This window comes from Pongo abelii, chromosome 16, assembly GCF_028885655.2.
Source record: "Pongo abelii isolate AG06213 chromosome 16, NHGRI_mPonAbe1-v2.0_pri, whole genome shotgun sequence".
Lineage (NCBI taxonomy): Eukaryota > Metazoa > Chordata > Mammalia > Primates > Hominidae > Pongo > Pongo abelii.
In genome coordinates this window covers 85,342,037-85,360,612 of record NC_072001.2, presented here as the reverse complement: position 1 = coordinate 85,360,612, position 18,576 = coordinate 85,342,037, and the positions used below count along the sequence as shown (strand labels likewise).

At 37.5% G+C, this 18,576-nt stretch overlaps 1 long non-coding RNA gene across 2 annotated transcripts in view; it reads left to right on the top strand.

Annotated features, from left to right (window-relative positions):
* The first annotated feature begins 1,788 nt into the window (after positions 1 to 1,788).
* The window catches only part of LOC129050582 (uncharacterized), a 67,849-nt gene continuing 51,061 nt past the window's right edge, over positions 1,789 to 18,576 (top strand). For both annotated transcript variants that reach the window (XR_008514261.1, XR_008514260.1), the window contains exon 1: positions 1,789 to 1,881. This is a non-coding gene — a long non-coding RNA (uncharacterized LOC129050582). The remainder of the gene's footprint in view (positions 1,882 to 18,576) is intronic.

The following is an 18,576-nucleotide window of genomic DNA, read 5'->3' as shown; positions in this document are numbered from 1 at the left end:
CATTCCCCTTTTTAAGTGTGGTCTGCAAACAGTGACTTCTTTCCCAAGATTATGGTGTGAAAACAGGAAATAAAGGTAACTTTTTAGTGGAGAAAGCTGATGAACACAACCTCAGCCAAGAGGTCAAGTAAGCATCAACAGTGATAATGGTAGGATGGTGGTAGATCATCCCAAATAATTTATGTAGATACTTCACTCTCAAGTATGCAGTGAGTAACATTCCCCTTTTTAAGTGTGGTCTGCAAACAGTGACTTCTTTCCCAAGATTATGGTGTGAAAACAGGAAATAAAGGTAACTTTTTAGTGGAGAAAGCTGATGAACACAACCTCAGCCAAGAGGTCAAGCAAGCATCAACAGTGATAATGGTAGGATGGTGGTAGATCATCCCAAATAATTTATGTAGATACTTCACTCTCAAGTATGCAGTGAGTAACATTCCCCTTTTTAAGTGTGGTCTGCAAACAGTAACTTCTTTCCGAAGATTATGGTGTGAAAACAGGAAATAAAAGTAACTTTTTAGTGGAGAAAGCTGATGAACACAACCTCAGCCAAGAGGTCAAGCAAGCATCAACAGTGATAATGGTAGGATGGTGGTAGATAATGGTAGGATGGTGGTAGATCATACTTTGCCAGGATCTTCCTCCCAAAACACACAATCACAGTCAAATCATGAGAATCACATCAGACAAATGCAAATTAAGGGACAGTATACAAAATACCTGACAAGTACTCCTCTAACTGTCAAGGTCATCAAAAACAAGGGAAGTCTGAGAACCAGTCACAGCTAAAAGGGGCGAGGAGGCATGACAACTACAAGAAATGTGGTATCCAGAATGGGATTCCAGAACAAAAAAGAGGCTGCTAATAAAGACATGCCAGAGACTGGGTAATTTATAAAGGAAAAAAGTTTAATTGACTCACAGTTCCACATGGCTGGGGAGGCCTCACAATCATGGCGGAAGGCAAAGATGGAGCAAAGTCACATCTTGCACGGCAGCAGGCCAGAGGGCATGTGCAGGGGAACTCCCCTTTATAAAACCATCAGACCTCGTGAGACTTATTCACTATCAGGAGAACAGCAGGGGAAAGACCTGCCCCCATGATTCAATTACCTCCTGCCAGGTTCTCCCGCAACACATGGGAATTATGGGATCTACAATTCAAGATGAGATTTGGGTGGGACACAGGCTAACCATATATGAGATATTAGGTCAAGACTAAGCACGTATCAATAAACCGTGGACTTTAGTTAATAATACGATATCAGCCAGGTGTGGTGGCTCACGCCTGTAATCCCAGCACTTTGGGAGGCTGAGGCCAGTGGATCATGAGTTCAGGAGATCGAGACCATCCTGGCTAACACGGTGAAACCCCATCTCTACTAAAAATACAAAAAACTAGCTGGGCTTGGTGGCAGGAGCCTGTAATCCCAGCTACTTGGGAGGCTGAGGCAGGAGAATGGCGTGAACCCAGGAGGTGGAGCTTGCAGTGAGCCGAGATCACGCCACTGCACTCCAACCTGGGTGGCAGAGCAAGACTCCGTCTCAAAAAACAAAACAAAACAAAACAACACTATATCAGTGTTGGTTTATTAATTTTAACAACCGTACCATACTAATTAAGATATTAATAATGGGGGAAACTGGGTGTGGAGTATATAGGAACTCTCTGTAAATCCAAAACGTTTTTCTATAAATCCAAAACGTTCTAACATAAGTTTCTTAACATATGTAATTTGAGGCATTAATGAAATAATTCATTCACTCATTCATTCCCTATTCTGTGTCAAGGTGCCATGATAGTGAAAGGAAATACAAGATTCCTGTTGTCAAGGATCTTACATTCAATAGGAGAAAGACGTACAATAAGCAAATAAAAATGTAAGTAAATATAGTGATTTCAGATAAATAAAATAAAACAGTGATAGGATAGAGAATATCTACAGAGGAGAATGAGTTCAGGAAAGATGTCTCAAAGGAGGCAGTAATACATCCTAGACATAAATGACAGAAAGAAGCCAGCAATTAAGTTGTCAGGTATAGAATGCTCCAGGCAGAAGTAGTAGCAAGTGAAAAGTCCTGATATTAGATCATAGTGGTGGAGGGAGAGGGTATTTGTCATGCAGGGCTCATTTGGCAGGATAAAGACTCAGGCAACAGCCCTGAAGAAGGAGGAAGGGGGACTAAGGGAGAGGGAGTTTGGAGGTAGAGCCCTCAAATAACTTCTTCTGTAGATATATAGGAAATAGAGGAATCAAGGACAAATCCTAGACTTTTGGTTAAAATTATTGGTTTGACAGATTTATCATTTACTGAGAGGTTAAAGAAATAATTTTTTGGACCATATCAAATGTGAGATGCCAAGGATATGCTTGGATCTATGAGTCTGAAGCATATTGAGGCTCACTGAGGTGGTCATTGACATTCAGAGGGTATTGAAGTAAAGGAACTGCTTGCAGTTACCCAGAAGGTAGAACAGACAGAGGAGGAGAGGGATAGAACCAAGTTCTTATGTTTTCTTCTGGGAGTTTTATGGCTTCAGATCATATGTTGTCTTTAATCCATTTTGAGTTAATTTTTCTGTACAGTGTAAGATAAGGGTCCAATTTCATTTTTATACTTGTAGATATTCAGTTTTCCCAATACTGTTTATTGAAGAGATTATCCTTTCCCCATTGTGTATTTTTGGCACCTTTGTTGAAGCTTGATTGACCTTATGTGCATGGGTTTATATCTGGGATTTCTATTTTGTTTCATTGGTCTATGTATCTGTTTTTATGCCAATATCATACTGTTTTGATTACTATAGTTTTGTAATATAGTTTTTAAAAAAGGGTTGGGGTTCTGTGTTCCTCAGGCTGGCCTTAAACTCCTGGGCTCAATTGAGCCTCCCACCTCAGCCTCCTGAGTCACTAGAATAACAAATGCACACCACCATGCCCAGCTTTGAAATATATAGGTTGAAATCGAGAAGTGTGATCCTTCGGGCTTTTTTGTTCCTGTTCAATATCACTTTAGCTATTTGGGGATCTTCTGTTTTTCAATATAAATTTTAAAATTGTTTTTTCATTTCTGTGAAAAACGCCATTGGAATGACAGGGATTATGTTGAATCTGTAGATTGCTTTGGGTAGTAGGGACATTTTGACATTATTAATTCTTCTGATACATGAACATGGGATAGCTTTCCATTTATATATGCCTTCTTCAATTTTTCTCATCAGTGTTTTATAGTTTTTAGTATATAGGTCTTTCACCTTTTTGATTAAATTTAATCCTATGTATTTCATATTTTTGATGCTATTCTAAGTGGGATTGCTTTCTTAATTTCCTTTTTGGATAATTTGTTGTCAGTATGTAGAAATGCAACTGATTTTTGCAACTGATTTGAATTTTTCAACCTCACTGAATTCATTTATGAGTTCTAACAGTTTTTATTTTTTTGCTGAGTCTTTAGGGATTTCTATTATAAGATCACGTCATCCTCAAAGACAGACAATGTAACTTCTTCTTGTCCAATTTGGTTGCCTTTTATTTGACTAGGTCTTCCGGTACTACATTGAATAGAACTGGCAAGAGTGACCACCCTTTTCTTTTTCCTGATCTTAGAGGAAAACTTTTAAGCTTTTAATTGTTGAGTATGATGTTAGCAGTGAGCATTTCATAGATGCCCTTTATTATGTTAAGGTATGTTCTTTCTATTTCTAATTTTATCATGAAAGAATGTTGAATTTTGTCAAATGCTTTGTCTGCATCTATTGACACTGTCGTATGATTTTTATCCTTCATTCTGTTAATATGGTATATCACATATATTGATTTGTTTATGTTGAACCATGCTTGCATTCAGGGATAAATCCCACCCACTTGATCATGGTTTATGGTCCTTTTAATGTTGTGTTGCATTCAGTTTGTTAGTATTTTATTGAATATTTTTGCATCTGTGCTCGCCAGTGATATTGGACTATAATTTTCTTTTCCTGTAACATCTTTATCTGGCTTTGGTATGAGGGTAATGCTGGCCTTTTAAAATGAGTTTGAAAATGATTCTCCTGTTCAGTGTTTTGAAACAATTTGAAAAGGATTGGTATTCATTCTTTTTTAAACATTTGATAGAATTCACTCATGAAGCCATTAGGTCCTGGTTTTTGTTTTATGGGACATTGTTAATTACTGTTTCAATCTCCTTACTCACCTTTTTCCACTTGTAAGAGAGCATAATTTGAGGTAAACAAATGTAAGACTTCACGTTTATTTTAGCACCTAAATAATAGTTCATCGTGTAGATGATAGTGTAATTAATTTATAAAACTCATCTTTTGAATATTCCAGTAGTATTCAACTTTTCAAAATTATAAGTTCGTCTGTGATAAACGTTCAAGTATAAGTATCACTGTACACTTGGATTATTATTTTCTTACAATAGTGTTCTAAAAATTGGATTCTTGGGTCAAAATTTAAGTACATTTTTGGAGATTTTAAGGTCTATTTTAAAGATCAAAGTGCCTGTTAGAAAGGTGGTAACAATTTAACAATTGATACTCCCACTAGCTGTGTATGAGTCTGTTTGTGTTTTCTCACGCCTTCACCAGTAATGAACATTATCACTTTTTTCATTTTTGCCAATCTAACAAGGAAATAATAACTGATTTTTTTTGAATTTGCTTTGATCACTAGTAAAATCTAGCAATATTTTATGTGTGCAAATTATCTGTTTATATCCATTGCTTAATTTTCTTTTGGGTGTTCATTTTAATTCTTTTTCATATACTTTGCGAGTATTTTATGTTGTCTTTTAATGTTGTTTGGGATGGCACATGTATATATATGTAACTAACCTGCACATTGCGCACATGTACCATAAAACCTAAAGTATAATAATAATTAAAAAAAAAATTAGCTACATATTATTATATTCTAAACAACAAAAAAAAAGAATTTCTGTGTTCAAATCTTTCCCTTAGGTGTCAGGCTTTCAAAGGACTTTTCCGCCTTAAGATTCCACAAATATGTGTAGTTGCTTTCAATGATTTATAATGTCACTTAAAAAAATTTAGACAGCTTTTTCAATCTTTTATGTTAAAAGGAAAGAATTTGTTGCATGCATTGAAGTATAATATAATATTTCAATTTACCTGAAGTTGTTTTTTATCTCCGCTTAAACAATTTTTTTCAACATTTATTTTTATTTTGATAATTCTTATTCTCTGTCTGGTCTCTTTTCTTTTGTGATTTTTCCAAATTAAAAATCTTAAAAGGCATTTTAAAGGGCTTAAAATTCAGATAATAAATTTGTTCTCCACAAACAATTATGAAACGTTACTTTTTTTGTTCTCTGTGCTAAGCTTTTTTCTTGTATCTTTATTAAAGGGTTTCATTGTTTTAATGTTTTATATTATTTGAAAGATATATATGTAATCTTTATTTTGATTATTAACGACATTGAAAAATTTTAAAGATTTTAGCCTATATTTCCCCAATTATCAGACTCAAGAGGGAAGTAATATCATTTGATTTCAGAAACAGAAATTTTAAAACTGTATCTCATTCAATTCCCACTTCATAGTCTTTGTTTATCTGAAAGATATCTGAAATTTCTTGATTGCTGTTATTTATTTATTATTATTATTATTTTATTTTATTTTTTTTGAGATGGAGTCTCATTCTGTCACCCAGGCTGGAGTGCACTGGTGCCATTTCAGCTCACTGCAACCTCCACCTTCTGGGTTCAGGTGAGTCTCCTGCTTCAGCCTCCTGAGTAGCTAGGACCACAGGCGGGTGCCACCACACCCAGCTAATTTTTGTATTTTTTAGTATGGGGTTTCACCATATTGGCCAGGTTGGTCTTGAACTCCTGACCTCGTGATCCGCCCACCTCGGCCTCCCAAAGTGTTGGGATTACAGGTGTGAACCACTGTGCCTTGCCAACTGCTATTATTAAGCTGTCACTTTTTATATACTATTTCTTTTTGATATAGTTTGGCTGTTTCCCCACCCAAATCTCATCTTGAATTCTAGTTCCCATAATCCCCATTTGTCATGGGAGGGACCTGGTGGGAGGTAATTGAGTCATGGGGCAGGTTACCGTCATGCTATTCTAGAGATAGTGAGTGAGTTCTCATGAAATCTGATGGTTGGGCTTTTCCCTCTTTTGCTTGGCACTTCTGCTTCCTGCTGCCACGTGAAGAAGAGCATGCTTGGTTCCCTTTCAGCTGTGATTGTTAGTTTTCTGAGGCTTCCCCAGCTGTGAATCAATTAAACCTCTTTCCTTTATGAATTACCCAGTCTCGGGTATATCTTTATTAGCAGCATGAGAACAGAGTAATACACCTTTGCAAAAATAATTTTTCTTATTTGCCTTCCATTTTATGCTCAGATATATGACAAATAAATATTTAGCGTTATTTTAGTTTATCTGGTTTCAGGGCTCACTGACATTTTATTCATAACACAGCTTTCTCATTTCTCAGCTTTTAATGTTAATTTTTCAGTCATTTAGAAAATACCTTTGAGGTTGTATTCAAGGGTGGTATATTTCTAAATCCTTAAACATCTCAAATGGCTTTCTACTGCTTTGAAATCTGACCAACACAATTTTTGGGTCACATGATTTTACCCTTAAAACGCTGTAGCTATCCATTGTAGTTTGGCATTTAAAGTTGCAGAGAAGACTGAGCACAGTTTGATCTTCCCTTCCCTTCTCTTTCCCTTCTCCACCCACCTCCCCAACATACTCCCGCTTTTCACCCCCTTCCCCCTCTTTCTTCCTCTTCTTCCCCCTCCCCACCTTCATTTCCTTTTCCTTTCCCTTCCCTCCCCACCTTCCACTCCCCTTCCCTTCCTTTCTCCTTCTTTCCTTCCTTCCCTCCCTCCCTGTGTTCTTTCCTTCCTTTTTTCTTTTATTCTTTCCTTCTCTCTTTCTTGCAATCTTTTCTCCCTCTGCATGTATATTTGTATTATTTTATTTCTGTCATTAATTTTTTTTTATGATGTGTCTATGATGTGGGTTCTTCAAATTGACTTTTGCCTGGAATGTGGTATGATAGACCCCATTACAATTCACCATATCTAACTAGTGCCCTTTCATGCAAAGTCAAGTTTGGCCTTGTGACTTATCTTATTCAATGACATGTGAACAGGAGACACGTGTCACTTCCAGGTGAAAGTCTGAAACCAAATCATGCTTTTCCTTCCTTCCCCTCTGCCATTATGACTGCAAATTTCCAAAGTGGATACTGTTTCCTTAAGAGCCTATAGTTTGAGCAATAAATAAACCTTTCTTGTTGTAAGACATTGTGATTTTGGAGGCATTTGTTACCACAGCATAACCAAGCCCATTCTGAGTAACAGATACGGTAAACTTTTCCTTTAGGCATACACAGGTCTTTTTCTTTGGCCAAGGCAGTTGTTTTCAAACTTTATGGTCTCAAGTTTAAAGGGTCTACCTCTCCAAGCTTTTGTTTGTGTGTGATATATCTATCAGTATTTGCCATATTAAAAATTAAAACCGAGAATTTTAAAATACTTATTTCTTAATTCACCTAAAAAAACCCATTATATCTTAGCCCATTATGAAAACGGGCTATATGTTCCCAAACAAAATAAAATGAAATGAGTGGCATTGTTTTTTATTATTGCAAATCTCTTTAAGAGGGACTATATAAAAAATGGTGAAATTCTTATGTCTGCTTCTCCATCCACTTTGCTGCATGACATTGTTTTGACTGAAGCATATGAAGAAAACCCAGCATCACCCAGCTATGTAATTAGAGAAGAGAGGGGGATATTTTAAAAGCCTTTTTGGATGATTATGGATATTTTTCTTTGATATTTCGCCAAAACCTGGCAAGTAGTAGTTTCTTAAAGGTGAGTTGCAACGTGAACTGTGAAAATCATATTAATGATCTGTTTGTCCTGTGTTACATTAAAATCCATTGCTCTATCTTGCATTTAGAATGGATGCATTGGTCATTTGGAAAATATTGATTTACCGAACTTTATAGATCTTCTGAAAGTTGACACATCTCATTATACTATGTTAGAAAAGTCACATTGTTTAATATTGCCATTATTTTATCAGAAAAACCTTACATATTGGAAAACTGTCATGGTGGCAGATATACATTTTCCAAAATTTTAATTTTCCTTTAAAAGCCCAAATTTTATCATTTGCAACAAATGCTGTCAGTTGCCCTTGAAGTGACAGATTCACTTTGTTCATTTTTGAGAAAAATGTCTGCAACATGCCCATATATGAACACCCATAGTTTGTCAGTAAAAATGCTATTTCATGAAGGAAGTGGCTGATTCCACTGGCAATTAATTCACCTAAAAAATAACCCCATTATAAACAGGAGACTCATGGGTCACTTCCAGATGAAAGTCTGAAACCAAATCATGCTTTCCCTCCTTCCCCTCTGCTATGATGACTGCAAATTTCCAAAGTGGATGCTGTGTCATCAAAAGCCTGTAGTGTGAGCAAGAAATTAACCTTTCTTGCACACTAATGGAGCAACCATTGTACTATGCTATGTGGTATAGGACTTTAGGGTATAACAAATTACCCCCAAATTTAGCAACTTAACACAAACATAAACATTTATTATCTCGCACAGTTTCATCATAAGCGTTGACTGGGGCTAGAAGATCCATTTCTAAGATGGCTCATTCATGTACCTGGCAAGTTAATGCCGGTTATTGGTGATAGACCTCAATTCCTCTCATGGAAACCTCTGCGTGGGGCTGCTTAAGGGTCTTTATAACCTGGCAGCTGGCTTCTCCAGAGGAAGCAAACTAAGAGAGAAAAGTTAAAAGTTATCTTTTATAACTTAGTCTTGGAAGTCACACACCATTATTTTTGCAATATTCTGTTGGTTACATAGGTCATCCCTGGTCAGTGTGAGAGAAGCCTATACAAGAGTGTGAATCCTAGGAGAAGAGATTCCCTGTATTGGCTTGGAGGCTGAATACCATACTATAATCATCACTCAGAATATAAAATGCTTGTTTGCATAGGCTAAAATGTGATAAAATTAATAGTTTCACTGTTTAAATGAGGACATTCTTAAATGAAACTGGCATTTTTAAAAACATAAGTGCATGGGGTAAAGAATATAATGGCCACAAATGCAGTTTGGTGCTACTGCCTTGATTTGAGCTAAGGTGCTAGAGTTTTATCTACTATGGCTTTTGTGCTATGACTGTAACTACCAAAACAGTGAAAAAAGGCAAATAATGTCATCATATTATTATGAAAATAGTTTTGACTTTATATACTCTCTCAAAGTGTCCCGGGACCCACAAACGTTTGAAGACTATATTTTGAGAATTACTGATCTAAAGGAAATTTTCTTTTATTATGTTTTAGATGATTATTTTCTTATTTGTTATGGTATGCTTTTTAGGAATCTCAATCATGTATATGTCAGAACACTGTTCCATGATCTTTTATAAATCTTTTTATCATTCTAGTCTAATGATCACTTCCTTTTAAATCTGAGAATGATTTTCTAGTTGTTTTTCACATTACTAATTCAATTTTCTGCAACATCAATTTGGCATTTACAGTCCCCAATGAGGGTTTTTTTTTTTTTGATGGAGTCTCACTCTGTCGCCCAGGCTGGAGTGCAGTGGCGAGATCTCGGCTCACTGCAAGCTCCCCCTCCCGGGTTCACGCCATTCTCCTGCCTCAGTCTTCCAAGTAGCTGGGACTACAGGTGCCCGCCACCACGCCGAGCTATTTTTTATTTTTTAATTTTTATTTTTAGTAGAGACAGTGTTTCCTCATGTTAGCCAGGAGGGTCTTGATCTCCTGACCTTGTGATCTGCCCACCTCGGCATCCCAAAGTGCTGGGATTACAGGCGTGAGCCACCGTGCCTGGCCAGATCTTTCTACACTTGTATTAAATTTTCTTTTCTTTAATTTTTCTTTTTCTTTTTTTTTTTTTTTTAATTGAGATGGAGTCTCACTCTGTCACCCAGGCTGGAGTGCAATGGCGCGATTGTGGCTTACTGCAACCTCTGCCACCCAGGTTGAAGTGGTTCTCCTGCCTCAGCCTCCCAAGTAGCTGGGACTACAGTTATGCAACACCACGTCCGGCTACTTTTTTTGTATTTTTAGTAGAGACGGGGTTCATCATGTTGGCCAGGCTGGTCTTGGCTCCTGACCTCAGGTCATCTGCCCGCCTCAGCCTCCCAAAGTGCAGGGATTACAGGTGTGAGCCGCCACACCAGGCCTAGACTTGTATTAAATTTTCTTACCACCTTTACCACCTTGAATCCTCCCATGTTCTCCCTGCTGTGTGGGTGTTCATCTTGCTGTGGATAGCGTTTTATCTGCCTCTCATATGCTGGTGATCATGGTCTTCCTTAGAGTAAGCCATTGAATTCATACTATTTTAATAGATATAACACCTGGACATAGTTCAAACAACAAAAAGCATAAAAGGGTACAGAATAAAATGTTGGTTGCCCTCCCACACCTGCCAGTAAATCTCTGTTTCTCTCCCTATCTATATATAATCTGTATCTCTGCCTATTTATCTAGTTTTTACACATGTGGTACTATATTACACATACTGTATCACCTTGTTTTTTTCCTTTATTATATGTATTTTGATGATCATGTCAAAACACCTCCTTCTTCTCTCGCATTTTAAAAAATAACAGCTTCATTTAGAAGTTATTCACATGCCATAAAATTCACCCTTTCAATGTGATCAATTCAGGGTTTTTAAAGATATATTTACAGAGTGTGCAGACCATCACCACTATCTAATTCCAGAATATTTTCATCACCTCCAAAAGAAGGCTCATAGCCATGAAAAACCACTCCCAGTCATCCCTCCCCCAAGTCTCTGGCAACCATGAAAATACTTTCTGTTTCTATACATTTGCCTGTTCTGGGCATTTCTTATTAATGAGATATGATCTATGGCCTTTTGTTTCTAGTTTCTTTAAAACACTAGCGTAATATTTTGAAGGTTCATTCATGTTGTAGCATGTATCAGTACTTCATTTCTTTCTATGGCTGAATAATATTTCATGGTAGGAATATAACATTTTGTTTATCAGTTCATCATGTGATGAAGATTTTGGTTGTTTCTACTTTTTGGCTATCACGAATAATGTTGCTGTGAATATTTATGTACAAATTTTTGGTAGGACATATGTTTTTATTTATCTTGGATACTGCTATAGTTTGAATGTTTTTGTTCCCCCAAAATTTGTATGTTGAAATCTAACCACAAATGTTGGGATTTGGAGGTAGGGCTTTTGAAAGGTGATTAGGTCTCCAGCACAGAGTCCTCATGAATGGGATTACTACCCTTATAAAAGAGGTCTCACAAAGTTGCCTTGTCCTTTCTGCTGTGCAAGATGATGGCACAAAGACAAACGTCTATGAAGCAGAAAATTGGGCCTCACTAGACACCAAATTTGCCAGAGCCTTGATCTTGAACTCCCCAGTATCCAGCAGTGTGAGAAAATAAATTTCTGTTATTTATAAGCTACCCAGTTTAAGACTTTTTATTATAGCAGCCTGAAAGAATTAAGACAGATATCTTAAGAGTGAAATTGCTGGGTCTAATTATAATTCTATATTTAGTGTTTTTGAGGTTTTACCAAGCTGTTTGGCAAGTGGCTGCGCCATTTTAAAATGCCCACCAGCAATGTAGGAGGGTTCTAATTTCTCTACATCCTCACCAACAGATGTTATTGTCCATCTTCTGATTTTAGCCATTCTAGTAGGTGAGAAGTGGTATCTTATTGTGGTTTTGCCTTGCAGTCTCCCAAAGACTAATGACGTGGAACATTTTTTTTTCATTTGCTTATGGGACATTTGTATATCTCCTTTGAAAGAAGTTGCTATTCAAATCTCAGATCATTTCCTCATTTTAAAAGTTGGGCTAATTGTCCTTTTATTGTTTAGTTGTAAGAGTTCTTTATATATTCTTGATAGAAGTCTTTTAGCAGATATTTACAAATGTTTGCAAATATTTTCTCCCATTCTGTGGGCTACCTTTTCACTTTTATGGTGATGCCTTATGAAGCACAAAATTTTTTAACTTTGTTCAAGTCAAATTTAACTTTTTTTGTCTCTTATGCTTTTAGTATTATATCTAATAAGTAATTACCTAATCCAAGATCAGAAAGATTTACTCCTACCTTTTCTTCTAAAAGCTTTGTAGTTTTGGCCCTTACATTTAGATCTTTGATCCACTTAGAGTTAATTTTTTTTTGTAAAGTAGGGATCCATCTTTAGTTATTTTTATGTGGACAGTCAGTTGTACTGGCACCATTTGTCAAAAAGACTATTCTTTTCTTATTGAAATGTGTTAGCACCCTTGTTAAAAATCTGTTGATCATGAAGTAGGGGATTATATCTGGACTCTCAATTTAGTTTCACTGTTTTATATTTCTGCCTTTAAGCCAGTACCATACTGTCTTGATTACTGTGGCCCTGTGGTAAGTATCAACATCAGGAACTATGAGTCCTCTAAATTTGTTCATTTTTTTTCTAAGACTGTTTTTGGCAATTGTGAGTTTTTTACATGTCCAAATGAATTTTAGGGTTGGGTTTTCAATTTCAGCAAGAAAGGCAGCTGGGATTTTGATAGCTATTTTTCAAAAACTGCTATGTGGTGCTTCATTGCTTGGATCATTTTCTTTTAGTAAATGTATTTCATCAAATCATTTGCTGCTATAAAGATAGACTTCAACTTTGTTCTGTCATTATATTTTATGTTAATTCTGTTTTTAGTGCTTAATTTTTTTTTTTGAGATGGAGTCTGGCTCTGTCGCCCAGTCTGGAGTGCAATGGCGCGATCTCGGCTCACTGCAACCTCCGCCTCCTGGATTCAAGCGATTCTCCTGCCTCAGCCTCCCGAGTAGCTGGGACTACAGATACCTGCCACCACGCCCAGCTAATTTCTGTATTTTTAGTAGAGAAGGGTTTTCACCATTTGGGCCAGGACGGTTTCGATCTCTTGACCTCGTGATCCACCCACCTTGGCCTCCCAAAGTGCTGGATTTACAGGAGTGAGCCACCTTGCCTGGCCAAAATTTTTTTTCCATATAATCTCTATGGGTGAAATTTTTGTTGTCACTGTTCTCTTCTGTGTTTGTATTTTTCCTCAATATTGAAATCAGTGTATTTCCTCTGCTTTCCGTTTAGTTTTTGGATTACTTATGTATATTTTTAACATGTACTTTTATAGCCTTATGTATACTTATAACTTTATTACCACTATTTCTTAATTTTCTAGCTTATAAATAATGAGAAAATTACTATATTATGTAACTACCTTTTTTGTGTCTCCCAATCTTATTTTTTAATCATTTTTTATGTGGTCAGAGTGTATACCATTTATTTTATTTTATCTTATTTTTTTAAGAGAGGAGGTTCTTAGTCTGTTGCCCAGGATGGAATGCAGTAGTGTGATTATACCTAACTTCAGCCTGAAACTCCTGGGGTCAAGTTATCCCCTGACCTTATCATCCCAAGTAACTGGGACTACAGGTACGCACAACCACACCTGGCTAGTTAAAAAAAATTTTTTTTTTCTTTTTGAGATAGGGGTCTTGCTATGTTGCCTAGGCTGGTCTTGAACCTCTGGTCTCAAGTGATCTTCCTGCCTCGGCCTCCAGAGCAACTGGAATTACAGGAGCTAGCCACTGTGCTGGACTCCCACTCCCATTTCCATTTGTTTATATAGTCTTTATCTCTATGTTTACTTTAGTTGTAGCCAAATAAAGTGGATTAAATGTTCAATGTCTGTTATTTCAGTGTAGTTTCTCCATTTATCATTGATTAAGTGAGTTTTCTCTTGTAGTTTCTTCAGAAAAGTCTCATGGGAAATATATTTATCTATAGGTTTTATATGTGAATGACAGTTTGGCTGAGTTTAAAACTCTTGAGTCATATTTTATTCCTCAAAAATCTTTGTAGGCATTTTTCTAGTGGGACACTTCTTAGGTTGAAGCAGACAAATCTGAAATCACTTGATTTTTTTTTTTTTTTTGAGATGGAGTCTTGCTCTGTCACCCAGGCTGGAGTGCAGTGGTGCGATCTCGATTCACTGCAATCTCCACCTCCTGGGTTCAAGCACTGCTCCTGCCTCAGCCTCCCAAGTAGCTGGGATTACAGGCAACTGCCACCACACCCAGCAAATTTTTGTATCTTATTTATTTATTTATTTATTTTCAGATGGCGTCTCACTCTGTTGCCCCTGTTGGAGTGCAGTAGCACGATCTCGGCTCACTGCAAGCTCCACCTCCCGGGTTCACGCCATTCTCCTGGCTCAGCCTCCTGAGTAGCTGGGACTACAGGCACCTGCCACCACGCCTAGCTAATTTTTTGTATTTTTAGTACAGATGGGCTTCACTGTGTTGGCCAGGATGGTCTTGATCTCCTGACCTCATGGTCTGCCCGCCTCGGCCTCCCCAAGTGCTGGGATTACAGGTGTGAGCCACCGCAATATAACCCTTTTTAATAATGATTTATCCGTTTTAATTCTTTCCTGAGTTCTACCAGTTAATATATCATTTCCTTATAATATCATAGCTTTCCTAGCTCTTTGTTTTTGCCTTGTGCTCTTGTTTGTTAGTTGTAATTGTTTCCAGTTTTAAAAATTCATGGCAGTATGTTGATTATAATTTTCATCTGCTTTCATGTTTTCTAATGAAGGTTCTTTGTCATTTATTCTTCCAGATTCTTCACCCATTTTTTTTTCTTATGACACTTTTGTGTAATCTTTTCTTACAAAAAATTCCTACTCAGTTTCAAATGTGAAAAGTTTCTTCTGGACTAGCTGTTTTTAGGAAGTTTCAGTGGGGGAGATTAGGACTGTGTTGTTTTTTTTTTGAGACAGAGTGTTGCTCTGTCCCCCAGGCTGGAGTGCAGTGGCACAATCTCGGCTCACTGCAAGCTCTGCCTCCTGGGTTCACGCCATTCTCCTGCCTCAGCCTCCCGAGTAGCCGGGACTACAGGCGCCCACCACCACGCCTGGCTAATTTTTTGTATTTTTAGTAGACACAGGGTTTCGCTGTGTTAGCCAGTATGGTCTCGATCTCCTGACCTCGTGATCTGCCCACCTCGGCCTCCCAAAGTGCTGGGATTACAGGCGTGACCCACCTCGCCCAGCCCAGGACTGTGTTTTAGGCCAGCAGGAATTGTCCCTGGTTTCTTATTACTCGGGGTTTTGTACACATGGGTGAATTGTTTTAGGATTCAAACTTCTACCTAGTCAACATGTGTCCAGAGTTGGTTCCTTCTGGTGGGTTTGTGGTCTTGCTGACTTCAAGAATGAAGCTGTGGACCTTCGTGGTGAGTGTTGCAGCTCTTAAAGGTGGCACGGACCCAAAGAGTGACCAGCAGCAAGATTTATTGTGAAGAGCAAAAGAACAAAGCTTCCACATTGTGGAAGGGGACCCCAGAAGGTTGCCCTGCTGGCTGGGATGGCCAGCTTTTATTCTCTTGTTAGTCCCCGCCCATGTCCTGTTGATTGGTCCATTTTACAGAGTGCTGATTGGTCCATTTTGCAAACCTCTAGCTAGCCACAGAGCGCTGATTGGTGCGTTTTTACAGAGCACTGATTGGTGCATTTTACAATCCTCTTGTAAGACAGAAAAGTCCTCCAAGTCCCTACCCGACCCAGAAGTCCAGCTGGCTTCACCTCTCAAACAAAGCTTGGCAGAAATAAGGCTGCTTGTAATAGAGGTTGTTATTCCTCAACAATGAATTGTTTCCTGCAAATGTAATGTATGTGTGTGTGTGTGTTTGTGTGTGTCCAGATTCTGGATTGCACATTTATATTTACTCTTTCTTTGTTGTTTTTGGGTGATTTCAAAGACATAAAAGGAGCAGGAGTATCATTACTCTGCCATTAAAAATTGGACATCTAGAATACTTCTTTACGTCACTATCTTTTCTCTCTAACTTACAGGCTAGAAAGTTGAGATCATATTTAATGCACTGCTAATCTTCTGCTTTCCACATAGTACCCTTACTAATAAATGTTTGTTTTATATTTACATAAATACAGAGTACTTACAGAGATAAATAAGTAACTTTTGTAGATGGCTCCTTCAGTGTTACTTAGGAGAATTGTTTTTTTGTTTTGTTTTTTTGTTTAGACAGAATCTCACTCTGTCACCCAGGCTGGAGTGCAGTAGTGCAACCTTGGCTCACTGCAGCCACCACCTCCTGGGTTCAAGTGATTTTCCTGCCTCAGCCTCCCTAGTAGCTAGGACTACAGGTGCGTGCCACCATGCCCAGCTGATTTTTGTATTTTTAGTAGAGACAGGGTTTCACCATATTGGTCAGGCTGGTCTTGAACTCCTGACCTTGTGATCTGCCCACCTCGGCCTCCCAAAGTGCTGGGATTACAGGCCTGAGCCACCACGCCCGGCCACTTGGGAGAATTGTTAATCATCTTTAAATAAGTAAACTCTTGCTATCACTTCATCATGCTACATAGAGCTGTTCACTGAGAAACAGCTTGACTGCAGATCAGTTCTTAGAATTTGGGACTAATACTTGAAATGAGTATTTGTTTTCTATCTCACAGTATCCTAATGTATTTATTTCTTAATTGGCAGGTGTCAGGACATCGCGTTGAACCTTAGTTTTAGCTGCCTCTGAGAAGGGCCACCTATCTCTCAGTATACTCTTAGGCCACTCAAAGTAAATTCCAGGTGCTTCATGTACTATCATACAGTTGGCTCTTCCAAATATTCTCCATAAATCTGTTAAAAGTCTGTCCAGTTTGGTGCTGTAACAAAGACTTAGACATACGTAAATTTTATTTTGGTTATATAGATCAATACTGGGAATACCAATATAGTTAGAAAACACTGAAATAAAGATGATTGTAGGGATCATCTGCTGAATGGAGAGGGCCTCCCTAGTGACCACATTCAACTGAAAGCATTCATTTCTAAGCTTGGTTTTCAGTCGAGGAGCTCTTGACACTTGTTGGAGACATGGTTCCTAGCACTCAATAAGTGTTTGTTGAATTAATGATTGAATGGTGCCTTAGAGTAGATCAAGTTGTCTGGAATGACTTTCACCAACCAAAGTTACAAGATACTCATGTGCAAATCAGAAGGCAAATCTTTATTAATGAAAACTCAGAGGCAGAAATAATTTCAACTCATGCTTCCATGAAATCATTAAAATAATCTTATAGCATCCTACAACATTATAGCTGAAAGTACTTTGGAAGACATCCATTTTAAAATAAAAAGTGTATTGCTTGGAAAACTGAGTCCCCTAGTGGGGAAGGGACTTGCCCAAAGATCAGTTTGTAAGCTGATGCTTACAAACCTGTTTGCCAATCTACAAATTTGTACGAGCCCTAAACAAAATACGGTTACCACCTGTATCCTCTTCCTTCCTGTTAGATAAAATCCCTCATTTGCTTTCTGGATATGCACACTTTTAAACAGGTTTCTAAAATGGTACATTTGGAATTAACCTTTATATAAAAGGGGGTTGAATTTCTATAAATCTCCAACTTGGCCTCCTTGTCAACCCATGTTCACCCACCACCTGATAAAGAAACACCAAGTACGCCATACATGAGCATTGCATCTCTCCTGCATTTTAAATGCCAGATCTAAAATAAACTCCAAAGTCTTATTTGAAAGTGAATTTATGGAACTCACACATTTGAAGCTCAGCATTACTGTGAAACTTACAGGTCCTGCCCCTCACTGGTGGAAATTCACATGTATTCCAACTAACTTATTCCAGGTCTGTGTCTCTTAACTGGGGCATTTTGTCATTAAGTATTCACAACTTCATCTTTATTCATGTCAGCCAAGCTTTTTATTGCCCTGCCATTGCTTTTATTAACAGCAAAGTGGATGTGTTTATTTACACTTGGGAAATGAACTGAAGTTTCCTGGTGGTGTGGGTCTCATTCCAAGTCACCCAATGTACTTATCTTAATTAGACTCAACACAGATCTGAAGTTTGCTTTTCTTCCCTTTCAGAGGTAATTTCTGGAAAGTGTACAAATAGAATTCAGCAAGAAGATGAAGCTCAACTTGTGGTGCTTATAGTTTATTGATTTTTTAAAAAAAGAAAATGTGTTTTGATGATTGAAGATAGATGATATGCTGCAGCCCTGAATAGTAGTATATAAACCAATTCTACTCAGCAACATTTTATGATAAAGACAAATTAATAATTTTGATAATTAAGTAACATGGCTTCTTCCATGTTAGTTTAAAGTCTATAGAGTGGCAAATATATGGCTACAGTGAATAAAAGGGGTGGAACATTTAATTGCTATTTTAAAATGCAGCAAAACACTAGTACCTGGTGTGGAAACAATGCCAAATGAACTTTAAAAGCCATGCTTATTTTTTATATACATTTTCTAGTTTTAAAATTCCCTTTTATAACCTATGTGAAATGCTCTATGTAATGAATTCAAATACTATAATAGAAATAACTGAAACATTAATAAGCAAACAGGAATTCTAAAGGTAAAGACAACATTATATCTCCATCTTTTTAAAAAAAATACCATTTGGAGAAACTAAGTAAGCAAAGAGATTTCTCTAGGGT